We start from the raw sequence: 18,593 nt of genomic DNA on the forward strand, positions 1-18,593 counted from the left end.
ATATGGAAGCTTGAGGTCGGGGGACAGGCAGTGTAGCTTCATTACACCAAACAAAATAGCATGTATCCCTGTCTGCTGTGACATTTTATGAGGATTTAACAGTGTTGCTGACTTCCTGGGTAGGACACATTTGCTGCCTTAAATTCTGCAGGCTCAAGAATGCTGCGTCAGTCTCTCCAGCTTTTCCTCTTCTACTTGCGTGGCCTTGTTCTAACAAATCCACAGAGCTTACCATAAGCCAGGTACCATTCTTCATGCGTCAGGGAGGGGTGCTTCCCATTCTGCCCCTCTTCTACCCTGGGGTTGGTGGGATCCTCACAGGGAGCTGCCATGTTTTCTCCAGAGTCCTATCTGGTAACACCTGATAAGCTCTTCTTCCTTCTCATTTCTGAAAGGCAGACCTGGTCTCTCGTAGGTCCTCACTTTCTTACACAGCTGTACATGTTTGCTAGAGCCACGGGGTTGTGGGAGGTAGGGTCTCGTCTCCTTCCTGCAGGACAGGGTCTCCTGTCTACATACCTCCTTTTTCCATTTTTAATTTGCCTGCTGTCCTCCTCACGTCCACCATCTCTCCCTGACTAGGGCCTGACTGGGCATGAGTCTTCACAGGCATCTGGGCACTGGTGTGCCTCGCCTGGTTAATGATACAGATGTCAGTAACCATGATTTGCAGACAACATTTCCCCTCACTGGGGGGTCACTAGCAGCTTTGGTTGCAAGTCTTTGGACTTTTTACAAAGCCCACGGAAGGCCTTGATTTTTCCCTACCAGGTCTCTGGTTACCATCTTGTCTAATTTGAAAAGGTAAGCCGAATTGAGTTCTTAGAAAAACTGGGTCAAATAACTCAACGTTCTTGACCCCCACTACCTTTACCTCCGCCCCCAGGTCTTCAGAACAAACAGCCATGTGTGCTGGTTAATAATTTTGGTGGCTGTGATGAAGGTGAAGGACAGTATCATACAAAGATTAAGGTACCCAAGTTTTGAAGTTAGAATATTAAAGATTCAAATCCCAGCTCTACTACTTCCCAGTTGTTTAGCTTTGGCCAGTGGACATGATTACTTTTAAATTCCACATATGAAAATGAACCTGATAGTGGTACTTATCTCATAGACTAGTTGGAGGATTTGATGAGGTAATGTGTGGAGCACTTTGCACAGGCCCTGACCCATAGAAAGCACGAAGTAAGCGTTGACTTTTTCCTGCTGCTGCTGACAAGCATTTACCATGTACCAGACATTCTAGCGCATTGAGCACTTTACGTGCATGTGTCTGTGTCATGAGGAGCTCCCACAGCAGAATCCCCTCAGTTACACTGCTCCGTCAGCTTTTCTGCGTTTTTTTCAGAGGCCATTGGCAGTTTATGGCCCCAGGGCACAGGTAGCTTTGCTCAGAAAATGTCCTTTATTGACTTGTTAGTCGCAGGAGTGAGCAAGCTTTTTCTGAAACTTCCAAGAGAGCTCCTGGTAAACAAAAGGGTTCCTTCTTCTGTCGGACTGCTGGGTGGTCACCAGCTACATCAACAAACAGGGATACAGTCACTCACTTCCTCTCCAAACTGCGGTCACTGAGCAGTGAACAGCAGTTTCTGGGTTACAGCCATCTACTCCATAAGGTTCACCAGTGCATTGGCAGATTTCCCCGGCTGTCCTGCTGATCTGCTCACTGTGTCCCTGAGCCCGAAGACAGCGGACAGTGTGGCCAGGTAATGATGGCGTACATGGAGCTAGGCCTTCCCTTTTCAGGCTGATGACATGTGATTCTGCTCATACTTGAGGAAAATTATTGTTCTGTTCATGCCCTACTTAACTGAAGTGACTTATTTTAAAGTGTTCTCCTCTGTTTGTCCCATACATGAGAACCAGGGAAGTCTCTTAGCTGATTGTGAGCCATATTCCTTGACCAGAATGGGGGACTTTTTCTTCTGATTGGCTAACTCATAAGGTTACAGAATCAGACAGTTTCTCGTTATTGTCCCTCATAGCCTGCAACAGAGAAATAATTCAGCAAAAATAGAAACTCTGTAAAAGGGGCGCCTGGGTGGCTCAGTTGGTTAAGCATCTGCCTTCAGCTCACGTCATGATCCCAGGGTCCTGGGATCAAGTTCCACAGCGGGCTCTCTGCTCAGCGGGGAGTCTGCTTTTCCCCCTCCCTGTGCTGCTCCCCCTGATTGTGCTCTCTCTGTGTGTCAAATAAATAAATAAAATCTTTGAAAGAAAAGAAAGGGGAAACAAACAAACTAACTAACTCTGTAAAAATTATGTGAAACTCCTGTAGTGGTCATTCTTTTTGCTACAGGGTCTCTCATTCTTAGTGCTATTGTCATTTTGAACTGAAAATTCTTTGTTGTGGGAGATACTGTGTGCATTCTAGGGTACTTAGCAACATCCTTGGCCTCTGTCTACTGGGTGCCAGTAGCAGCACAGCCCCTACCTAGCAAAAATGTCTCTAGACACTGCCAAATATCCAGGAGTTGGGGGGTGGGGGTAACGAAATCAACCCCGATTGAGACGCACTGCTGTAATATGATTAAAGACCTCTTTCTGTATTGGACAGAATCTCCAGGGGTTTCTTCTGGATGAACAGGAGAGTCTGTCAGATATCCCTGCTAAGTTTTTCTTCCCGAAAGGACTATCTTCTTTCTTTTTTCCAACAAGTTGTTATTCTGGTCCTTGATGCCATGTCCTTATCTACAAGACATCAGGTTGTGGAAAGAATATTGAACTATCATCAAAAGACTGAATTTTCCCCAACACTGCCATTATTAATTAGCCTTGATCTTAAGCAAACCCTTTAATTACTCTGAACCTTACCCATCAGTCAAAAAGGTTGTGGGGGCACCTGGGTTGGCCCAGCCGGTTGAGTATCTGACTCAGTTTCGGCTCAGGTCATGATCTCAGGGTCATGAGATTGAGCCCCAAGTTGGGCTCCGCATTAGGTGTGAATGGAGCCTGCTTAAGACTCTTTCTCTCCCTCTCCCTCTGCGCATCCCCACTCCTGTTCACTGTCTCTCTCTTAAAAAAAAATAATAAGGAAAAAGATTGTGGAAATGAGATAAGTGTATATTTGAAAGCACCTTTAAAAATTAAAGAAAGCATCCAGCACCCAGGTCTTGGTTTCTGATATCATTCTTCAGTAAAGTGAACCAGGGCTCTTTGGAGAAACGTCTGACTCTAGGACAGGGGCAGGCAGTATACAAGATAAGCCTGTCAGATCTTATAGCCTTGGAGTCAGAAAGTAAAGAGGTGCTCAAAAAACGATGATGATGATGGGGTGTGTCAGAGGGACACAGGAATCAACTAACAGCTTCCCATGGCAAAAGCTGGAGCAATTTGAGAACAAAATAAATAAAGTAGTATTGGATTATAACCCAAAGACCCAAAGTATAAAACAAATATCAGTGAGTAGTGCTGATGTAAATGATTGAACAAATAAATAAATGGGGAGAAGGAACTGCTTTCCTATGCAAAAGAATTCCAGCTAATTTATGCAGACACTTTGCCCTCAAGGTGGTGAAATACAACTCCTTACTCCTTTATTTGTAGACTGCACGTAGTGACTTCCTTCCAAAGAGTGCAGTATGGAAAGGGGGCAAAAGCGTAACTTCACAGTGGAAAAACCTGACTAGCATGGCCTCAGCCAGATGACCAAGTTGAACTCATATCGATAGGATGGACCCTTGATACGGTATGCTCAGAATGGCATCTGACCTCTGCCATCTTCCATCTGAAAACCCATAACCCCTGTCTCACCATGAGAAAAACATCAGATACGTCTCAGTTCAGGGACGTTCTCATAAAATAGCTAACGAGTATTCTTCAAAACTGTCAAGGTCATCAAAAGCAAGGGAAGTCTAAGAAACTGTAACAGCCAAAAGGAGCCTAAGTAGACATGACCACTAAATGTAATATGATATCCTAGATGGGATCCTGGAACAGAAAAAGGACATTAGGTTAAAACTAAGGAAATATGAATAAAGTGTGGACTTTAGTTAGTAATGTATCAATATTGGTTCATTAATTGTGACAAATATATCATAATATTGTAATATGTTAATATCCCAGAAACAGTTGTAAGATACACGGGAATGCTCTGTACTATCTTTGCAATTTTTCCATAATCCAAAATTATTTGGAAGTTTAAAGTTTATTTAAGAAGCCACAGCTAAATTAAGATCCTCTTATAAGTCATGGCCATTTTATCCAGAAGATCTATCATCAAGCTCTAGTATATGTCTAGCTTAGTTTTAAAGGTTATTCATGGAGTCTGTCTCCAACTTCATTCTCATGGTGATGTTTAGCATCCTTTCTCAGTCATACTTCATCCCCCCTCCTACTAGCTTGGAATAGTTAGGTTTCTAACATGGAGGCTGAAGAGTATTCCATACAGTTCTTCACCTTGTTGGCGTGGATCCCATGCCAGACCAGGCTTACTTTCTCTTATGAGGAAGTCTGCTGTTGGCTCCCTTTTCCTCCTCCCCCTGGTAAGAAGAACAGCTGCCTTTATAGTTTACATGTGCTTTTTTTAACCAATGTTTGGAAAGTTCCCTGTTTGGTTTCTGTTATCTTGGGTGAGAATGAAAAAACAGTGAGGAGGTGCTCTGGCAGCACCACCCCTTTACCGCTGTGGAAGGAAACAGATCTACCCAACAAATAATGCCACTGGATAGGTACAGAACAGGAATGGAAGAGGGGGAGATCCTTCAGAACGGTAAGACCTCAGAGGAACAATACACTAGAGGATTAACAGTTTTAATGTAAGTAACTAGAACTGTTTCCTCTGTGACATTCTTGCCTTTCTGGCTTTAGCCATGATACTTAACCATGTAATTGGAAGTTGTTCCCACCATCTTTAATTTAGTGAACAGTATTGTTTTATTCATTCTGTGCATATAGCACTATATGTAAGTATATATTTGAACATGGTACATATAGAAACTGAATTCAGAATTACTGTATTATATAAAGGACAGTGTTCTATAATCTCTCAAGTGGTAATAATCTCTTAGTGATAATAAATTAACCACTCAGGTTTCCCTGATACGACCAGTGACTATGGTATCAACTCAGTAGTGCTTTTCAGCTCAAGCTGAGCATTTCCCTTAGTCAAGTCTACTGGTGATCTCCAAAGTAGGTGTTTTACATGACAATAATAACATAAATCATATGTGCTTAATGTCTCTCCAGAGACTTCTCGTTTAGGCTTATTTGTCATCCATCCCACCCAAGAAGTAGGGAAGGTAATACATGGCCACAATCTGACCAGTGAGGACAAGGACACACAGCCGAAACACAGGTGTAAAGCCTGAGCCACCTGATTCTGGGCAGTGTTTCCCCTTCTAGCCCACACTGCAGCCTTGGCATGGTTTCATGATATAATTACTATTTTTACTTTTAAAAATGCTCTCTCTGGACCAAATCATGTTTGTTTGCTATTTTGATCCAAGGGCACACCGTCGCTGTATGCAGCCACGACTGATAATTTTAGGAATGGTGGACTGAAGTTAACTTAGAGGAGCGCTAACCAAGAGAACTTCCTCGGTGATGGAATGTTCTATGTCTGCGCTGCCCAGTGTGGTGGCCACTAGCCACGTGTGGCTGTTGAGCACTTGAAATGTGGCCGGGGCATTGCAGGAACTGCAAAATTTTATTTAATTTTAGTTAATTTAACTTTAAATAGCTACACGTGGCTAATGACCACCATGTTAGACAGCGTGGGTCTAGACAGTGCAGGGATCCTCCATTATGACCAGGTTCCTCTTACACATTACCTCTCAGCATTGCTTGGGGACACTTGGCCGTTCTTTGCCATTCTTTTAGAGAAGAATTATTTTTGAGGACCTTTTTTTCTTACGCTTAGGATATTTGGAATACATAAATAGGCAGCACAAAGTTTCTTCTGAATTATGACCCACTTAAATTTAAAGCTGTGAGATCTCTGATCAACACTATAAAGTAAAATTCAGGTTAGGGGCACCTGGGTGGCTCTGTTGGTTAAGCATCCGACTGTTGATCTCAGCTCAGGTCTTGATCTCAGGGTTGTGAGTTCAAGCTCCACATTAGGCTCCATACCCCGTGTGGAAAAAAAAAATTCCCTGAATTTAGTTCACCATAGTCTTTTTGGTAGAAATGAGAAGACAGTGATCCGTATGTCTTTGATTACACCTCTAAGAGATTGAACCTTTAGAAAATTATTATTGGCAAGAGGTTTATTTAACTCTAAAAACAAAGGGCTGTTTTCTTTCACAGATACAAATCTGTTATTTGATGCCTGCAAAGTTCAGTGGCACTTTAAATCGGGATTGCGTGATATTTACAGAGCCCAACAAAAATCCAGTCGACATGATGTTTCCATCAGATTCAATGGAATTCTGAGATTATAGTCGGGGAGAAGGGGAACTGTGGTTTAGAAATTCATAATGCATTGCAGAGCGACATTATAATATTAAAACAGCAGCCGTTTTCATTACTCTTGTTAAATTGAACAACTAAATTTAGAAGCTCTATGGAAGAAATTAGAGTGACATTTCTTTTTTTTTTTTTAAGATTTTATTTATTTATTTGACAGAGATAGAGACAGCCAGCGAGAGAGGGAACACAAGCAGGGGGAGTGGGAGAGGAAGAAGCAGGCTCATAGTGGAGGAGCCTGATGTGGGGCTCGATCCCATAACGCCGGGATCACGCCCTGAGCCGAAGGCAGACGCTTAACCGCTGTGCCACCCAGGCGCCCCTAGAGTGACATTTCTTAATTATCCAGCAGGTCCTTGACTGGAAAATTTCAAGGAATGAGGAAAAGACAAAATATAACAGATAATACTAGGAGTAATATAAAAATTCAGAAAAGAAGTAGGGGTGCTATCGCATCAGAGGCTTTTTTTTTTTTCCTTCTAACATGGCTTTTGACTTCTTCAAAGAAATGCTTTTTAATTAGGCTTAAGAGACAACTATCTTCCACAGATTATGATATTAGAAAAACACTTTTTATGCTGGGAGACAGGAAATAGTGAAATTGATCTAAAATGTTATGTGCTGTAAATTTGAAGAAAGTTACCAAATGCTTGCTTTTTAATCCTGAACAGTCTTTTGATGTTGCGTTACATAGATTCTCTTTTGATCTGACCTTCTAATTTCTAATATCACATTTGTTTCTGGTTTCTTGAATTCATCGTTATGGTCATGAAAATATTGTGTCAGTTTTTTATAATTACTGTTGTCAAATACTGTTAAACATGAACGTATTTTCAGCTAATAGAATATTTTCAGTCCCCATAAGCCCTGCTCATGCTCCCTTCCAGCCAATATCCCTTGCCTGCGGGGACATCTAACAGCAAAGACCAATTTTGTCTGATTTCTAACTTTATTTAAGTAGAATTAGGCTCTGTGTGCTCTTATGTCTGGCTTCTTCAACATTATGTGTCTATAATTCATCCATATTGTTGAATGTAACAGTAATTTATTGATTTTCATTACTGGGCAAGATACCATTATGGCTGTACCACAGTTCATGTAATCATCTAGACAATTTATGTAATCATTGATAGACATTTGGGTAAATTTAAATTGGGGACTATTACAAATAATGCTTATGTACCTGTTTTCCTCTTCTTCTCAGATCTATACGTAAAAGGAGAATCACTGCATTGTATGGTAATAAGTGTGTGTATGTTTAGTTTGGGTAGACACTGCCAAACAGTTTTTCAGAGTACTTGTATAGTATAGGAGAGTTCCCGATACTTTATATTTTCAGTATCCTCACCAATGCTTGAGATTGTCAGGATTTTTTTGTGGAGTGGGGGGAACCACTTAACATCTATAATAATAATCATAATTTTGCTTTTGGAAAAAGCTAGTCAGGAACTGCTGGCTTAACAGTTTTAGGCCACACACACCCCTGCACGCGCACGTGCACACCCACACACACACAGACACACACACACACACAGAGTGAACATCAAATGCTCCCACTCCCAGCTTGCCATAGACCCATCCAGAAAACACGTGGAAGTTCACTTTGGGCAATATGATTGCAGTTTGGTCCTGCAGACAAGCCGTTGGGTAAGACACAACGGTGCACTGCTGTGAGCCTGGAGACTTTTGGTGGAGTAAGAAATACTTGAGGAGGTAGTAATACTAGAATTTGCCAAGTGCTCTTAGGGTGTGTCTGGTGAATTTTCATTTTAAGTAGTTTGACACAAATAGCTCTCAGTTCACCCAGTTGAATTCAGCAAACTTTTTTGGTGAGTGCTTCACTCCCAACCTTGAATGTTACAGAAATGCAAAAGGAATGAAAGATGATGACTAAAAAAGATACAAAAAGATGCTCTACTTTGAGTCAGCAAAATGCACAGTATAATAAATGGATGCCCATTTGCATTTGGTGGATTGGCAAAAATGATGTCCGATGACTTGCTACAGTGAGAGTAGTGTACGGGTGTGCAGCTATGTACTGCTAAAGTGTCATAACCACTCTGGAAGGAAGCTCGATGTAGCTATGGAAATTAGGAGTGTACAGAGGCGGCTGGCTGGCTCAGTCAGAAGAGCATACAACTCTTGATCTCAGGGTTGTGAGTTTGAGCCCCATGTTGGGTGTAGAGACTACTTAAATAAATAAAAGTTTAAAAAAAAATTAGAAGTGTACATCCTGACTCAGCAGTCTCATTTGTAGGAACGAGCCCTAGAGCACAAGAAACCATCCCCAATGATGTTGACCCTATAATTTTTAATCATGAAAAAAACTCTTCAATAGAGGACCGGCAGGGTGCCTGGGTGGCTCAGTCAGTTAAGCGTCTGCCCCTGGGCTCAGGTCATGATCCCAGGGTCCTGAGATCAAGCCCCGCATTGGGTTCCCTGCTCCGTGGGGAGTTTGCTTCTCCCTCTCCCAAATTGCTTTCTCTCTCATTCTCTCTCTCTCAAATAAGTATATGAATTTTAAAAATTCTTAAAAAAAAAAAAGGACTGGCATAGCCGTCTGGGGTATATTCATACATGGATTACTGTGCCATAGTTAAAAAGAATGAAACATCTCTAGGATATAAGCTCTGGAAGGGCAGGGGCTTGGCTTTTGTTCATTCCCGTGTCTCCAGCCACTGGACCGATGCATGGCAGGCCTGTGGTACATGCTTAGGAGTTATCAGTAGAATGCATCTCTAAGTACAGGGCTGACCTCCAAATCCTGCTGCCGAGTGAAAAAGCAAGTTGTAGAAAATCTGTTTTATAAAATACATATGCATGTATGTAAGTTCATAAAAACTTACTGGAAAAGTATACACCAGCATGTGATATACATATGTGTGTTCGCGTGTCTATGAAAACTTGCATGGAAAGACATACACCAAAATGACAACAGTGTTACCGCTTAAGGGCAAACAAAGGGAAGGGACAGAATTTGGGAATAGTATTCAGTGAAGACATCAGACTTTTCTAGTGTCTCAACTTTGGAAAAGGATACTATTTTCTCCACGGAAATCTTTAGTAAAAGGCGAAAGATTTATACGATCTGAAGAGAAACCAGAGTATAGGATACTATTTTCTTATATGAAATAATTACAAGATAATTTTAAAATGACATTTTACTACGGAAAGATGATTTCCTTGTTGTCTGGCAGGTTGAAATACGCTGGGTAAAGAGCTCCTCCCTCCAGAGCCCCACAGCCTACACACAGCCATACAGAGTGGCCAAGCTTGCTGGATTTAGTTTCCCAAAGGGAATTCCTCGAATATATGGATAAATTGGAAAAAAAAAAAAAAACCCACAGTGATTCTACATATTTAGGAATCAACCAGCTATTTGTGTTTTCCTCTTCATTCTGATTTTATATTTGAAGAATACATTAAAAAGTGTTTATTTGAAAAGAGAAGCATTTATTTGCACTAACTACATTCACATCTTTACAAAAGGCTTTAAAATACCTTAAGAAAGGGATAAAGAAGGTTAATAGAAGCAGACAGTAAGAGATGTGGAATGGAAGGATCAGGAAACCGGGCAGTTCTGTGATGCCGTGTAGCTCATAGCATCGCACAGCTGGCTGGCTGTGCTTAAGCCGGGCTGGTTAGCAGAGAGGGCCTACTAGTGCCGAGCACTGCCCTGAGGGCTTCATGGACATTGTCATGTTTAAGCCACATGAGAACGTTATGGGATGGCTTCTGTTATTATCGTCTCATAGCCAACAAACAACCAGGTGTACGACTGAAACTTGAATCAGGACTAATTTGGATCTGGGCTACCCAGGACCACATGCTGTAAAGTGTGTGTGTGTGTGTGTGTGTGTATCTGTGTGTATTTGCTCCATACAAAACTGCTCTGTCCTTCGAAGATTTTTCAGCAGGAATGAAATTGCCATTCTCCTTAAGTCAACAGCAATAGCTATTAACTTAATGAAGTTACCTGCAAATCATGAATTCTTTTTTCTCTTCCCTCCTACTCTGTTCTAAAAGGATTTTATTTGCTGGCATGAGACATTAAATTAAACTCCTTTTGAGATTTTAAATGGAGTTTTTATCTGGAAGGAAGAATGTTTATTGTAGTTTTCAGAGAAATTGAGCTGCTTCTGGTCATCTAAGAGGTCTAGTGAGATTTCCTTCCATTCACATTTCTGTTCATTGAGTGCACGTAGTTCATTTGGTTTTTATTGCTGACATTTGCCAAACACCATGAGTAAAATATTTGCTTCATTTAATTTGAATTTTGAATGTTTCCTTCTTGGTTATTGAGTAATTGCAGGCTTTCGGGTTCTCTGGATTTATGTTGACAGACGCCTTTCCTTCCAAAAAGAAATAGTCTGATCACTTATGTCATATGCTTTCTTAACAAATTTTTTCTAGGTCAAAAGAAAGGCAGAATATAATTTTTCATCAGTAAATAGTTTATTACAATGTTCTTTTATTCAGGTCTTCTGGGAACTTATAGTATCTGCCTTAATAGCTAGACCTATTTTCTGCTTCAAGCAGATTTGTTGTACCTTGTTCTCTGAAAGGTTGAAGATATACACTAAGTATACACCAGCATTTCTACTACTTCTAAGACCTTTTAGCCTTGAGATTCCGTTTAGCTAAAATTTATGATAAGTAGGCCTTATCATAGATTTAGCTTAGATTAGCGAAAATAGTTTACATTGAGCGGAAATAAAGTTTACCTTTGACTACAGAAGAAATGGCTCATTTTATTAAACCATATAATACTGTATACTAAGATTTCAGATGAGTATATCTAACTTCCTTGAGGGAAGTTTTAATTGCATTGCCTTTACTGAATGTCATCTGTGTTCCTAGAATCTGGTTACTGTAATGCTAATCACTATAATGGCACAAAGAAAATCGCTTTATGGAGCGTAAGGGGAAGGTAAAAATCTATTATGCAACTAGCGAGCTGTATAGAGTATGTGAGCAAGAACACAGTGGTGGGCATATTCAAGGGAGAGAAAAAATGAGAAAAAGCAGGAATTGAGCAGACTCCCAAATGCAAAGTGGAATTGAGAAAAGCAGAGAAGGAGTCGAATTTGAGGTGAAGAGTGGGAGGGGCCGGACAGCAGACGTTCTGGGCGGAAGCACGGGGGCAAATCCGTCCTGTTGTTGAGGCAGGAAGACGACCCGTGCCCCCCTGCAGGCTTCCCAGACTGCCCTGAAGTCCATGCTGTGTCGTCTGCGTCTGCTCTCTGCTGAGGTGCTCCTGCTCCCCTTCCCCACATGCTGACTGCCCCTCACGGACCCAGGCCAAACTAAATCTCAGCCTTCTCTCGAGAGCTCACCTTGCCTGCCTGAGAAGTGGCTCTTTTCCTCGCCAGCAGCGCTGGCCGGCTGGTCCTCTGCCTTGCCCCGCGCACTTTGGGCTGCATTTCAGTTCCAGTTGTCCCCGCCGCACTGAGGCCTTCTTGCAGGAGGGAACCAGCCATCTCGGTGTCCTGGATGCCAGCAGGGTGCCTGGCCCCAAATAGGCACTCAGTAGGTGAACTGTGTGTTTTGGGAATGAGTGAGAAAAATAATTCTCTACCTACATTTCATATTAACATCAATAGCATCCATAGTCGTAGAAATAAAGAGAGAAAGCAGAAAAATATCTTTTTTGTAAAACCTTTACTAATATATGATTAGATATATGTAAAGAATGAATCCTTAACATTATTTTTAAGATTTTTCATGTTAACCCAGCAGGATTGTTTTTTGATTTTTGGTTTTAAAAGTCTCCTATCATAAGTGTTTAAGGAATACATATGATTATCGTCTTAATAGGACGGTAGGTTTGTTAGTTCAGAAAAATAGCCAAGATATAAACTGGCTGTGTTTAGCAAAACTGGAAGGAGATACAGTGAAAGAAATAAAAGGAATCCGGCTAGAGGAGAAAATAGAGAAGGTAAAGATTGCTGCCTAGAGTCAAATACCCTCTGGAAGCCAGCCATACCCAGCGTTCCTCACCTGCGAAGCCTTCCTGCCCAGGTTCCCGCTGTTTTCTCCCTGAGAGCCTGCCCACTCTGCCCGAGGCTGCCCCCTGTGTTAGGTTCGAAGCCCTGCCAGCCGTGTCCCCAGGCTTCCTCTCCTCTCTGTCTCCTGATGGATTATTGTAGCCATGGGGCTGCCTCCCCATCACGAACTGATTGTTTATGTTCTTCTGGGAGCTGGATTTAGGGTAGTGTGTATATACTAAAATGCTGTCTGGGCTTTCTTTTCAACTGTATACTTCAGGAGAAGGACCAGGTTAGAAGAAACACAGTGAAAGTTCTATTTGAGCACTTGAGTCCTCAGTGGGAGGCAGGTTTTTTTTAAGACATTTGTATGAAATGTACCCTATAATATCTACCTTCTGACTCCTTCGTACCTGATTGTTCCTGAGCTCTGCGTGCCTCAGACCTAGAGAAGTCTATGGTAACTCTTTTTTTTTGTTGTTGAGAGAAAGTGTGAGCCAGGTGGCCAGGGCAGCCAGAAGGAAAGGGAGAGAGAGAATCCCAAGCAGGCTCCATGCCCAGCGCAGAGCCCGACAAGGGGCTTGATCTCACAACCTTGAGCTCATGACCCAAGGCAAAATCTAGAGTCAGCTGCTTGAAAGACTGAGCCACCCAGGCACCTCAATGGTAACTTTTTAAAAAGCAATAAGCATTGGCACCTCTCTGAGCCTACTTTGCCCCAAGCTATCCTGTTTTAGTTCTCATTTTTTCCAGCTTTCTTCTGGAGGAGGTGAAAGGTTTCAAATCAGAATCATCAGTGGGCCTGCTTCCTCTGGCGAAAACAAAACCTTTTAGATGGCTATGTACCTGGCAAATACATTTAAAAACTATCTGAGACGAAACTTACAGTGTATCTCTTTGAAGCTGGCCCCTGAAACTGGTTCCAGTTTTGACCTGGAGGCATCTTTACTTTGCTGTACCAAGGAAAACATTCTTGTTTCCTCTGCAGCTAATTTGTAAGGCTCTGTTTCGGCAACAGTGCCTTTATTCTCCCCAGGCTACAAGCTCTTTAGGTCCTTCTCATGATGTCATCATGTCATCATGTGCATTTCTTGGATCTTTCTACTTCCTCTGACATTAACCAGGAAAATATTACCAGCCGTTAGCTTTCAGCCGTGGGCTTGCGGTGTCTTGCTGTGACCCGTGCCCTTTCTCTATTTACAAGCAGACCAAATGGGCCTGAAAACATTCTATTCAGAGACTGAAAAAGTCTACCAGAATCATAAAGACAATGACAAAGGCGTATTTAGATTTGTTTCAGCAAGGAGAACCCTCTTCTGGCCCAGTAGAACGGACTGTTAGAGGACCCAGGCCAGAGAATAATTGAGGGGCAAGTACAAAATGCCTGGGGATCTGCCATAATGAAAAAATACGCAAAGGTGTTTATATTATCTTTCAAGAAGCAGTTTTACCACTAATGATTTTTGAATATTCATTTTGCTTGAAAGACTACATAACCTTAAAACAGTCTCTCAAGGGACGCCTGGGGCAGCTCAGTCGGTGAAGCATCTGCCTCCGGCTCAGGTCATGATCCCGGGAGCCTGGGATCGGGGCTCCCTGCTCAGCGGGGAGCCTGCTTCCCCCTCTGCTCCTACCCCTGCTCGTGCTCATTCTGTCTCTCACAAATAAATAAATAAAATCTTGTAAAAAAAAAAGTGTCTCAGATTAATGAACTTAGTAATTATTCTCAGTACTTTCTAATACTAAGTTATAACTGTCGTTTATTGTTCCTGTCCTATGATTATGAAATACCATATTTATATCAGGAATCAGCAAATGTTTTCGCAGAGGACCAGGCTTTATGTAGATACTTAGATAACCGTGTTAAGCTGTAAAAAACTTTTCTCAGCTGGCAAGCTGTGGTTGGCCAACTCTGGTCTTTATGATCACCTGGTAAATTTTGTCCAGTAGCTCTCCCCTCACACACAGTTCGACCATTATTAATCCTCTACTGTTTGCCAGACATCAGGAATGTAAAAATTGTAAAGACAGTTCATTTTCTGAAAGATCACACAGTCTTGGGAGGAAGAAAAGTATACAGACACACTTACTACAGGTGTTTACTAGTGTGTAGTGCAGTGCATGTCGTCAGCGGTGTTCAGAGGCATTGGGCCTGGGGAGGGCTGCGTGGAGAACATGGTCTGGTGACGAGCTGCAGACACGCCTAATCAGCAAAGGGAGGACAGTGCATTCCAGGAAGGGCAATACTGTCTGTCCCTTAATGTAATACGGTTGTTTTGTTTTGTTTCCTATCTCAGTGTAAGATCTCTATTCAAGGATCGTTACATGGATAACTTCAGCTTAGTAACTACAAAGTACTCCGATAGGAATTCTGAGGAAGAGCCCATTATTCAGTAATTACATAGCAAAATAGGACGACGTTTAAGGACCTTGACCTCTGCTTTTTTTTTTTTTTTTAATTTTAGAGCAGGGGGTGGGGCAGAGGAAGAGAGAGAATCGTAAGCAGGCTCCATGCCCAGCACAGAGCCTGATGCTGGGCTCGATCTCACAACTCTGAGACCACAACCTGAGCCAAAACCAACAGTCAGATGCTTAATCGACTGAGCCACCCAGGTGCCCCTCTGCATTTTCTGAATGTGTTATTTTACTTTCATAGACACTGATCACCAGATAATTTAGATCTAAAACAAACATGTAAGCAATGAGGTTAACATACATTATGTAAGTGAGGGGGGTTACATAAGGTTTAGTGAACTAGGATTTCTGAGCACCGTATTCTATTCCCAGATTTGTCACTGACTAGTTTCGAGCAAAATCTATAGTCTCTACTCATCTTTAAAATCTATGAATTAGAATCTATTAATTCATCTGTAACAGGACAGGGTTGAAGTAGGAGATTTCTGAGGCCCCTTCCAGTTCTAGATACTGTAACTATAATTAGAGTGCATGTCAATAGATACTTTTTTCCCCTGTGGAAATCTTAACTTGATTTGTCCAAATCTCAGACTCTCACTTATTTGAATCCCCATCGATCCCAAAGGCCTTGAACTGTGGTAACTATGTAGTCATGTACCATACGCCAAACAAGAAAAAAAAGGGGGGGGGGATTTTTGGTGTCCTTGAAGTGATAGAGTGCCCAGACGTCGTACCCTCTGGAGAGGGAGTACCACACAAGTTCTGAAAGGAGACTGGCTACATTCAGATCCTGGCTCTGCCACATTCTGGCTTTGTAGCTTTGGGCAGGTTCCTTAGCCTCTCTGCATCTCAGTTTCCTCAACTGCAGAATGGGAATAATAGAGGGCCCACTTCACAGGATTGTTATTATAAGTATTAAATCCATTCATAGTTGTAAATGTCTTAGAATTGTGTTTGGCAAAAATAAGCACTCAAAGTATGTCAATTATTATTATCAAACAGATAACTGTATATAAGTCCATTTATAAAATTTGATATTAAGACCATTACAATTTTAAAATAAATGATAATGCCATTGGAAATTGCTCAAATATGATGGTGAACAAAAAAACACAGGTAAAAAAAACTATATGTGGTATGCTTAAAATTACCATAAAGTTGCATATGAATAGAGCATATCCTGGCAGGAATCACACCAAAATATTTGTATGTTTGGTAGCTGGTCTGAAAAAAGAGCCTCTAATGAATTATGCCTCCCAGACTTCACACCCATCTGTTTTCTTTTCCTCAAAAACGAGCTGGCCCCGTCTAATCAGTAAAATACAGCAGAAATGACCCCATGAGACTTCTAAAGCTATGTCATAAGAGTCCCTGGAGGTTTTACGTCAGTATTTTGAGGCAAGTCGAGCTCATCCCGAGACTGGCACGCTGTGGTAAAGCCCAGGCTGGCTGAGTAGAAAGGTGCTTCGCCAGCACTCATCCTTCCTGCCATCCCAGCCCAGGTGAGCCAGTGAAGGAATCCTTAGATGATTCCAGACCCAGTGACATTTGAGTGACACACCCCAAGTGAGAGCCACCCAGCTGAACGCTGAAGCCCGTCAACCCTCAAAACCACGAGATAGGATAATATACTGCTGTTTTAAGTAAACCGTTGTGTGAGGTGGATTTTTATACAGCAGTAGAAAACCCAGTACAATGAATTTTCTATACCAAGAATGTATCATTTAATAAAATCAGTAATTTAATCTCTTTAAATAATGTTGTTTTCAACATCAGTGTAGTTTCAATGTTAAGAGTATTATGTTTTATATATGTTTTTAAGTTGTACATTTGGTAATTTTCAACCCACAAACTAACAAGAACAATACTTTAGCCACCCTAAATAAATGTATGTTTATTGGACTTCACACATGTAGCAAAGTACAGGGTGGTCCAGGAATTATATTTATTTGTGTAGAAATTCTCTATCAACTATTACAGAGAATCTCCTTTTTTCTAAGACCTATGTGTAAGATTTCTCTTAACAATGACAAACGGGCCATATTGAATGCTTTTTTTTTTTCTTATATTGGATTGCTCTCGTCTGGGAAATCTAAATCTATGGTTCTTAACTCCTCGGGCGCCCTGTGTCCCCAGCCCCAGGAATCTGATGTAAACCAGAGCACCCGGAGCTGCTCGGCTCCCTCAGACACGCACAGAAACAGTGAGCAGCACAGTGTTGCAAACAGTGTGAGGATTTCATTCACCCACTGAAGCCCACGTAGGTACTTTGCATTAAGAATTCTGATCTGGGGGGGCAACTAGGGGGCTCAGTCGGTTGAGTGTCTGATTCTTGATTTTGGCTCAGGTCGTAATCTCGGGGCCCTGGGATTGAGCCCCGTATCAGACTCCCTGCTCAGCAGTGAGTCTGCTTGTCTCCCTCTCCCCTCCCCCCATTCACGCACATTCTTCCCCCCCTCAAATGAATAAATAAATCTTAAAAAAAAAAAAGGAATTCTGATCTAGGGCATTATTATTCCTCAAGACCCCTCAAGCAGTAATGCTGAGCATTACACGTGGATCCTGTGTAGTTGTGTTTGCTCTATTAAAGAGATGTTAACACTTCCCTATTTTATCAAGTCCGTAATTTCATGTTTTATATTACAAAAGTACAATTTCTGCCAGAATAATTATCTGAACTAAAATGGCTCACTAATTTAAACTTTAGTATTTTTTCCCTTTTTTTTTTTAATCGACGATGGAGTAACTGTCCATGTGGCATTTTACAAAAACATACAGAGGATACACTGACGCAGGCCAGATTTGGGTGGAACGTGTGGTGGAAAACGGAGTAACGCCTCATGAAAAGAACTGCTTCCCTAAATTCTGGGGGTCCTGGGACTCCATACCTAGCAGGGCTTTCCCATTTGTATCAGACCCTGTGAGACCAGATACTGGACAAGTAACCCTTGGTGACTATAATCCTTATGTGTGCGCGGAAGTGGAGTTCCTCCCAGTCAGTCATAGTTCTGCATACTTTTGGCTTTATGAGTAAGAAAAGATACTTGTGAAGACAGAGGATGTTCCAATTAAAGTAATTAAGGAAACAGTGCACCCTTGTGATAAAATATAATCTCTACAATGAATGTTTCTTTGAAGACCAATTTGTCTTTTGAAGAAACCTCAAATGTTTTTGATTTGAGGTTAATGGGGGGAAACATCTCAAAAGACTTAATTTTTTATCTGTTGTAACCTGTAGGTATTTCAGCAACTGGTTTTTACTGTCTCAGTTTCTAAGTAGCTCACATTTAAAGTATGTGAGAAGTCAGAAGTGCTATGTAGGATTTGTCTTAAATACGACATTATTTTAGTTTTATTTAAACCATTCAAAAGATTTATATTAACATAAGCTATACAGATATTTATGTTTTGTAAATATATATACAGTAGAAACCTTTGAGTTATTCTTTGGAGGTAAACGAAAACAATTTAGAGCTGTTTACTTTTATTTCAGATATTTCTAGAAGCATTTGTGAATTTTTTCTCATTATATCTTGAATCGCAAAGACGGAATAATTGGAATTGTGACACTTTTCCTAAGCATCTTGTTTTGGTTCTCTGTTGGTTCATGAGAAACCACCACAAAACATAGCAGCGTGAAGCCACAGTTTGTTATTGTTAATGATATTCTGGACTGAGTTGGGTGCTTTGCACCTGGCGTCTCCCAGGTGGTCTCAGGAACACAGTCATCTGAAGACTTGACTAGGCTGGATGTGTAAGGGGACGCACTCACAGTTCTGGGAG

At 41.5% G+C, this 18,593-nt stretch overlaps 1 protein-coding gene and 1 pseudogene across 2 annotated transcripts in view; one reads left to right on the plus strand and one right to left on the minus strand.

Annotated features, from left to right (window-relative positions):
* The window catches only part of NT5DC1 (5'-nucleotidase domain containing 1), a 137,760-nt gene that overhangs the window by 83,410 nt on the left and 35,757 nt on the right, over positions 1–18,593 (plus strand). The gene's annotated exons all lie outside the window — the stretch shown is intronic.
* On the minus strand, positions 9,408–9,516 carry LOC123793016 (U5 spliceosomal RNA; annotated as a pseudogene).

This window comes from Ursus americanus, chromosome 11 (genome assembly GCF_024610735.1).
Source record: "Ursus americanus isolate L20-20 chromosome 11, mUrsAme1.1.p, whole genome shotgun sequence".
Lineage (NCBI taxonomy): Eukaryota > Metazoa > Chordata > Mammalia > Carnivora > Ursidae > Ursus > Ursus americanus.